Source organism: Cetorhinus maximus, chromosome 21 (genome assembly GCF_964194155.1).
Source record: "Cetorhinus maximus chromosome 21, sCetMax3.hap1.1, whole genome shotgun sequence".
In the NCBI taxonomy this organism is placed as follows: Eukaryota; Metazoa; Chordata; class Chondrichthyes; order Lamniformes; family Cetorhinidae; genus Cetorhinus; species Cetorhinus maximus.
The window spans coordinates 61,510,851-61,520,192 of NC_135899.1; the positions used below are offsets into that span (position 1 = coordinate 61,510,851).

The following is a 9,342-nucleotide window of genomic DNA, read 5'->3' on the forward strand; positions in this document are numbered from 1 at the left end:
TACTTGAAGTTGATAAGTAATCAGACAGGATGAGATCCATCCAAGGATATGGATGGAAATAAGGGTGGAAATTGCAGAGGCACTGGCCATAACCTTCCAATCCTGCTTAGAATTAGGGGTGGTGCCAGAGGACTGGAGAATTGCAAATGTTACACCCTTGTTCAAAAAAGGTTGAAGGATAAGCCCAAAAACTGCAGGCCAGTCAGTTTAGCCTCAGAGATGGGAAAGCTTTTAAAAACAGTCACTTGGACAAATATAGATTATATAGTTTAATTAAAGAAAGCCAACATGGAGTTGTTGAGGGCAAATTGAATTTAACTAGCTTGCATGAGTTTTTTGATGAAGTAACAAAAAGGGTTGATGAGAGTGGTGTAGTTAGTATATTTCACCAGAGTCGGCAGCTCTGAATCAGCTGTTTGATAGGCCTAATACTGTTCATGTTTGCATCTTTCAGGACCAATGCAATTAGCACCGCTCTGTTCCCAGACTCCTCAGACACGAAGGTCACAAGTTGCTTTGCATTGACGTGGATGAGAGGCTCATCTTTTCCCATTAGTATCTTTGTGCTAAATGTGGGTTTGCTGATCTCATTTGCTGCACTGTGAGGTGTTACAGAGATCAATGTTCCCATTTTTCCATCCTGCGTGACCAACACAAAGAGGTAATCATTGAATACTGTGCACACAACCTCAGTCAAGATTCCATCAACAGCTTCTGCAGCCTGCTTGGACTGGGTAATACTTTCCACACCATAAATGTCCTCTCAGATTGACACAATTGCTGATTAATCCAAATGCACGGTCTCAAGAGATACCATACTCAGGCAGTCTTTACATGAACTTCCAAAAGGTACTTGATAAAGCGCCATTAATGGGCTAATCAGCATAGTTAGAGCCCGCTGCCTTAAAAATATTCAAAGACTCTGCTTCCACTGCCTTTTCAGGAAGAGAGTTCCAAAGACTCACGACCCTCAGAGAAAGAAATTTGCCCCAGCTCCGTTTTAAACGGGCGACCTCTTATTTTTAAACAGTGACCCCTAGTTCTACATTCTCCCACAAGCGGAAACATCTTCTTCAGATCCACCCTGTCAAGACCCCTCAGGATCTTATGGGCAGAAATTTCCCCCCGTTGGGGGGTTGTGCAGGGTGGGCATTTTATGTGGGTGGGCCAATTAAGGCCCGCCCAACGTGACGCACACCCGGAAGTGCTCCCTGTGTGGGTGGGGGGATTCCCTGAGTTGGGGCCTGTGCTCTCTCGTGCATGCACATGAAAGAGCACAGAAATCTCCCTGAGGCACAGAGGGAGATTAGTTTAAGTTTTGAAAAATGTAATAAAAGTAAAAAAATTTTTTAAGGACATGTCCCCTCATGTGAAACTGTCACATGAGCTGGGACATGTACTTTATTTTTTTCAAAAAATTTTATGTAATTAATGAACCCTTCATGAAACCTCATCCCGCCCGTGGATGAGGTTTCATGAAAAATGTAAAGGCCGCCTGGGCTCTTTGCCTGCCCGCCAACCTTAAGGTTGGATTGGCAGCATTCTTAACAGCTTTAATTACTTTGTTAATGGCCTAAATAGGCCTTTGACAGTTCGGTGGGTGTGCAGCCTACGCTGCTGCGTGCCCACTGAACTGACAATCTAAATGAAGCGCGGTGACATCAGGACGCCCACCCGATGTCACCGCATGTCATCTTACATGTCGGCGAGCGGGCCCCTCCCCCGCTCGCCAACAGGAAAATTCTTCCCTATATGTTTCAGTCAAGTTGCCTCTTACTCTTAAACTCCAGCGAATACAAGCTTAGCCTGTCCAACCTTTCCTCATAAGACAACCCATAAATCCATTCCAGGTATTAGTCTGGTAAACCTTCTCTGAGCTGTTTCCAACACATTTACAACCTTACTTAAATAAGGTGACCAATACTGTACACAGTACTCCATTTGTGGTCTCACTAGTGCTCTGTATAATTGAAGCATAACCTCCCTGCTTTTGTATTCAATTTCCCCTTGCAATAAATAACATTCTATTAGCTTCCCTAATTACTTGCTGTACCTGCATACGAACCTTTTGCGATTCATGAACTAAGACAACCAGATCCCTCTGCATCTCAGAGCTCTGCAACCTTTCACCATTTAGATAATATGCTTCTTTTTTATTCTTCCTGTCAAAATGGACAATTTCACATTTTCACACATTATACTCCATTTGCCAGACCTTTGCCCACTTACTTAAACTATCTATATCTTTTTGTAGTCTCCTTATGTCCCCTTCATAACTTCCTTTTCTAGCTTTCTTTGTGTCATCAGCAAATTTGGCAACCATCCCATCTATCCCTTCATCCAAGCCATTTATACAAACTGTAAACAGTTGAGGTCCCAGCACTGATCCCTGTGGCACATTACTCATCACATCCTGCCAACCAGAAAAAGACCCATTTATGCCTGCTCTTTGCTTCCTGTTGGCCAGCCAATCTTCTATCCATGCCAATATGTTACCCCCATACCGTATTGTGCAGAAAGCTGACACAGACATTATTGTTGATGGTGGCTGCCCCTCGATACGAGGATGACCTACTCATGGTCGTGAGTATCTGCCATGGGTCTTCATGTGACTGAACAGGCTGGTTCTCGACCCATAGATTTTTGGGCACATGGGGCAGGACATCCCATGAAGAACTGTGATCCGGAGTGCAGGATTTGCTTCATTTTCTTTCCATCTCTGCCACCGCTTTGGATAGGGAATGTTTCCCGCCGGGAAGTCGTGCTGAATTGTGTGACCCCGGCCTCGTTAATTATGCAGTTGGGGGTTTCTGATGTTTTGCACAACAGGGCGGGCTGGATGGCGTGCGTCTCACCATCATATCCGGGCACCATTTTTAAAAGGCCTCCTGACATCATTGACCCACCGTTGATGAAAGAAGATGGATCTCCATATACACTGTGAAGCTGGAAGGTGGACACCCTGTAAGACACTGAATCTGGAAGATTCACCTGATAGATGCTCCCCCACCCACAGCTGTGTGTTCCAGGGGTCACAGCCACTGGAGGCTTCCATCCCGAATTCCTGAGGCAGCCCAGGGTTTCTTCAGGTAAGTGCTGATACGTACATGCCATGTTGGGCCAGACGTGTTCTCAACCAGCGTGATGGGGGAGATGGTCAGGCCTTTATCTGCATCCCATAAGCGGGATGCAAATTGGTTGGGGGCTTAATGCAAGCAAAAGCCCGTCAGATTTGATAATCTCAGCTGGAATACCGTCAGGGCCACAGGCTTTGTTGTTTCTCATCCATTTGTTTGCTTGTCGCAGCTCTCCCATCAATGGTAGCTCACCCATGGGGCTGAATTTGAAGTGCTCCCAGCAGGTCTGTTTCGCATGGGGGGGAATGCAGAAAATGGGGCAGGCATCCATCCCACCAACTGCCTGCCCATCCTGAGCTCACCCCCCTAATTTGGGAGGCGATCGGACACCAAAATGAGCAGCCCAGCCCTCCATATTAAAATGACCAATTAAGGGTCAATTAGGCTTGTTATCAAGCCTATTGACCCTGATAATGCACTACTCACACCATAATATGTTTGGCATGCAGGGCGGGAGCCGATTTTAACCTCAAATGGCTAAAAGGCGGTAAGAAAGGAGGTTAGTCGCTCTTTGGGGGCTGCCCTGTGCCGATTGCGGAGCTGCTCCCCTTAGACTGAACCCACCACCTTCCTACCCGCTCTCTCTCTCTCTCTTAAACGTACCCTCTCCCCCCCCCACCGCCCCTTTCCCTAACGTTCCCAAACCCTCCTGGCCCAAGACCCCAGACTTACCAGCTCCAGCGATCCTAGGCCTTCCTGGCACTGCCGGGACTGATGGAGCTGCCGGCCAATCAGAGTGGCTCAACTCCAGAGGGCGCGACTTTCGCCGCTCGTTAATGAGTCCTGCAGCACTTTATTGCTGCGGAGCTGGTCGGAGTGGAGCCGGTCAGCCTCAGGCTGACAAGGTTTCCACACACCCCCCCACCCCGCACCACCCCACCCCCACCCCACCACCCCCTGGATTCTACCACAGGGTACTGCGGGTAGCCTGGAGAGTATCAGCTGCCGCTGTGGATTCACGGTTGAGGAGTTGTTGAAAATGCTGCTTCCGGCATTGACGGATCGCATTGTGATCCTTAAGAACAGGAAAACCATCCTGTGAGCAAAGAGGATTTTGTCCATTTAACCTTGGCCCTGGTGATTTCAAAAAAACCTTTGCATGTCATGATGGTCAGCATTTTGTTCAGTCTTTCAGGCTTTCCCTTCCCACCATGGCCTGGATTTTACGGCCCCTCCCGCCCAGCGGGATGTTACGGTCCTGCCAAACTGAATGGAGATTTAAATGGCTCGCCACATCCACCATGGGGAGACGCGCCGAGGTGGGGCCATAAAATCCTGGCCCATGTGTCCTTTGTCTTCTGGATTTGTCTTTGGGCGTCAGCCTTGAGCTGTAGGAATGCTGCCTTCTTGACTTGCAACCTTTGGTTGTTCTGCCAGGCAGTGAAGGCTGATTGTTTGTGTTCTAGGAAGTCACACATTTCACCATCGTTTTCATCAAATTAATCCTGGTGACGACAGAGCTCAAATCCAATGGCCTGGACTCGAAACAGAAGTCGTACAGTTGGCTTCATTTGATCCCATTGTTCTGGAATTGAGTTGGATGTGTGAAGATTTTCCTGATTAGTTGTGAGCTGCATTTGGAATTCCTCTCTTCAGTTGAGCTGTTTTAGGGCTGAGACATTGATCTTCTTCCTCTTGGACTTGTGGGTCTTGTGATGTCTTGGTGCTAGGTGGGTGTCAATCATCGATTGAACAAGTCAAAGATATGTCCAACACGCATCAGTCCCTGGCATGGATTGAGTGATACAGGCATCACTTAGGCCTTTTACTCGAATAATGATATAATCCAGGTGGTGCCAGTGCTTTGATTTAGGATGCCTCCACTTGGGGCAGGATTTTACCATCGGCGAGCAGGGGGCGGGGCCCGCTTGCCGACGTGTAAAATGACGCGGGATGACGGGCGGAACCTCCGACGTCACCCCGCCCCATTTAAATTTTCAGGAAGGTGGAGGCGCAGCAAAAATTGAGGCCATTGACAGGATCATTTAACCAATTAAAGGACCTGCCCGTCCAACCTTAAGGTTGGCGGGCAGGCCAGGAGTCCCGGCGGCAACTAGAGAAAGCATGAAACCTCATCCACCGGCGGGATGAGGTTCCATGCAGGGTTTTAAAAAATTTAATAAAGTTATTCTGTAAATTATGAACATGTCCCAACTTATGTGACATTGCCACATGAGGGGGACATGTAAGGGATTTTTTTTTTCTATTTTGAATAACTTTCGAAGTCCAGGTGATCTCCCTGAGGCTGCACTGAGCCTCAGGGAGATGTGCGCTCTTTCGTGCGCATGCGCGAAAGAGCGCACTCTCACTTTTAGGGAATCCCCCCCGCCCGCACAGGGAGCGCATAGCGCTTCCCGCAAGACGTCACGCTGGGCGGTCCTTAATTGGCCAGCCCACGTAAAATGGCGGTGCGGCCCCCTTCCCAGGCGGGGATCGGCTCCCCGCCCGCTGGAGATTGGGTCAGGCCCGCCCGCCTGACAGGCAGAAAATTCTGCCCTTGGTTTTGCTGCTGTTACAGAAAGCTAGCACGAACACATAGGAGCAGGAGCACAATGGCCTACTTCTGCACTGTTGCCATTCTGTGATTGTTGGGGTGAGCCCATAAATTCTGTTAAAACGGAATTAAACAAAAAGATTAAATGGTATGGGGAATAGGCAAGAGTCTGGGCAGCTCATGTGGAGAAAACTATCACTGTAGACTTGATGAGCTGAATGATTTGTTTGGCTCCTGTATCATTTTACAGTATGCGATAACATGACCCACCATAGGGTAAGATTGGTGATTAGCTCAGATGTTTACAGTGTGTTGCTAATAATGCCAAAACTCCTGTACTGGCTAGTATAGCTACTCAGCCTGGAAGCCGGTGAATAACCTGCCCCATTTTAGGTGTAAGACAAGAATATGAGGGAGAAGGGAATGGAGGGTATGATGAGAGATTTGCATGAGGAAAGATGGGAGGACACGAGTGGAGCATCAATGGTGCCTTGGGCTGGTTGGGCCAAATGGCCTGTTCCTGTGCCTTATCTATGCAATCCTGTGTAGTTTACCAAACAGGCAATTCCAGTGTTTATGTGGTCTGTGTTAATTGCTGGCTGTTTGATGGATATGATCCCTGATGTATTTATGTTCCTATAAAACAGAAAGGAGCAACTGCGCATGCAGGAAATGTGAAATAAAAACATAAAGCATTGACTCCGATAGGTCAATCAGCATCTTTAAAGAGAAATGACAGGTTAGCGTTTGGATCTACAATGTTTACCAGAACGCCTACAAATCAGAAACAAAAACACTCAGCTAAAGTACTTTATTCCCTATAATTCCTTTCTCCCCCATTTTGTTTCACCTTCCTCTTAATATTCTTTTCTGCCATGTAGTATTTTCCATTGAACATAGCAGCCAGGTTTTGTCACACCCCTGGCAATACCATGTTTTAGCTAGCATCTAGGAAGTGCAAAAGTGTTCCAGGTGATATACCCTCTGGTGTTGCCTCCCCTTTTATGGGGAAGGGACATGGTGTACCATTCAATACTTAACACATCTGATGGGCTGAGATTGGTGTTTTAATCTGGTAAATCGGGGTTCAGATGTGTATCCTGTAGGTCTTTTTCATTAATTTGTTCATGGGATGTGAACATTGCTGGCTAGGCTAGTGTTTATTGCCCATCCCTAATTACCCTTGAGAAGGTGGTGGTGAGCCGCCCACTTGAACCGCTGCAGTCCATGTGGTGTGGGTACACCCACAGTGCTGTTAGGAAGGGAGTTCCAGGATTTTGGCCCAACAACAGCGAAGGAACAGCGATAAGGTTTCAAGTCAGGATGGTGTGTGGTTTGGAGGGGAACTTACAGGTGGTGGTGTTCCCATGCATCTGATGCCCTTGTCCTTCTAAGTGGCAGAGATCATGGGTTTGGAAGGCGGTGTCTAAGGAGCCTTGGTGAGTTGCTGCAGTGCGTCTTCTAGATGGTACACACTGCTGCCACTGAGTGTTAGTGGTGGAGGGAGTGAATGTTTAAGGTGGTGGATGGGTGCCAGTCCAGTGGGCTGCTTTGTTCTGGATGATGTTGAGCTTCTTGAGTGTTGCTGCACTCATCCAGGCAAGTTGAGAGTATTCCATCACACTCCTGACTTATGCCTTGTAGATGGTTGATGGGTTGTGGTTTGTGACACAAGTTTGTTATTGGGAAATAGTTTATGAAGAAATAAACTTCTAAACCCACAGCACAGATGTATTTGTGTTTACTATTTGCTAACCAAACATATTTAATTTTAGAAACCATGGATTTGAGCTTGTCCAATGGCTTACTCTATTATGGAAACCTAAGTATAGTAACCTAAGTTCTACATCAGCTTATTTCAGTTGTGGAGTGTAGGTGGTTAGCTATAGGGCCTTGCATTATTAAACCTGTTCAACATTTCTGCTCCTGATTGCTATCCAGAGATCCCTGCTGGAATTACATAGGGTGAGGACAATATTAGACTTAGAGGAGTGCCCCTAATGCCAAATAGATTGTTCAAGTTCCATTATCAAGCTTACGCACAAGAGCCTCCAGGTCCCATAGAACCATAATCCAGCAAAGTGACGATATCTTCGGAAGAGAGGGAAGGGGAAGAAAAACACAGCTTTTATACAGAAAAAAGACAAACAATTTTGTGTGCAATATATTACTTGTTAAAAATGATCAAGAAAATCAGACCTAAAGAATCTTGCTGAATTTTCAGTCTCATCTGACCTTAGTGTATCTGAAGGTTCCTTCACTGTGGTTGTTCGCTTTCATTTTTAACTGGTGAGCACACAACACTCTACAGTTAGAGAACGTAAGGTTAAAAAGGGGTAGTTTGATAAATTTAGACTTGATTTAATTTAGCTGTGCATGACCTAATTACTGGATCTCAAATTAACCCTTTAATCTGCTTCAGTTCAACAGAGATATAACCATCAGGCAAAGACTCAGACACCGAAATAGTAAGTAATATCAAAGTTTATTGCATTAAGGAGTAAAAGAATACACAACAGGCTTCATGACTTCAAGGCCTTTGCGCTGACAGGAATTCTGCCTCTGCCCCCGAGAACATACAACATTAGTTTCCTTCGCTTGGTACACAACAAGATGGTTCCTAAAACCCTTTTTTATATCTAATTCTGGCATCACTCCACCTTGATCTAAATTGTTGGTCAAAGTCAATTGATCAATAATGTTGTAAGGGTTAATTTCATTGGATTTGGCCATCTGCGCACATTGTCTTAAACATAAAACAATGGATTATTTCAAGATATATTCTTTGTCTTAAACCGGACAGACTCCTTATAGGGGCACTAGTCAAGGACAGTTTGTTTTGATGGGGGTCTTGGTGGAATAATGCAATTGCTTCCCACAGACAATCTCACAGCATGTTTAAAATACAGATAGAAATGTTAGTAGAAAAACAGAAATAAATAGAATCCAACCCTTATTAACTATCTGGTGAATTATTTATACTAATTGAGGTACTTCTTCTAATAATCATCTGTTGTTGGTCGGTTGCTACTTTATGATACTAGTGCACTAAAATGTTCAAATTTGGCAGCAGGTGTTCAAATCACAAAATGGCTTCTTTTAGATAAGGTGTTAGTACAAAATGGCAGCTGTAGTATTAGGTTGTTCTGGACTCAAAGGGTTAATGGGTGGGACTGGAAAAAAACAGCACTGTCCACATGATGATGTAAGAAAGAATCACATGACTAGGAGTCCAGCAGGAGAAAGTTCATGGCTTAGACTGAGTGATACCTGTAGTCTTATACATCTGTAAATAATTATGTTCTTACAATAAACCAGTTATTGTTCAGATATACCTATGTCTCTACAACCATTCTTTAGCCAGTTACAACCAACATACAACAGCAGCTTGATCTGGTTAGCTTATTGCAGAATACATGTGTTGTAAAAGCCTCTAAAATGGTTAACTTAAACAGGCAACCTAAATCCTACTAAAATAAAATCTCAAACCCAGGCCTGCTTACAAGAAGTAGGAAAGACATAGATTTTTGTCATTGGATATCTTCCTATCTTTATCTTTACTAAGTTACCTGCAATGTCCAACCTTCCCTTTCTATCAAATTCAATGTCAATTGGTGGCTATTCTGTTTTCTAAAGGTGTTTTGCTTTAAAAATTAAAACCACAGGCTCCAATAACTTACAATAAAGTTAACACTTACGTTAGCTGCTGCT

At 45.2% G+C, this 9,342-nt stretch overlaps 1 pseudogene; it reads right to left on the reverse strand.

The window, feature by feature from the left end:
* Window positions 1-385: 385 nt before the first annotated feature.
* Window positions 386-2,579, reverse strand: LOC144695180 (proteasome assembly chaperone 3 pseudogene; annotated as a pseudogene).
* Between the last annotated feature and the right edge of the window lie 6,763 nt (window positions 2,580-9,342).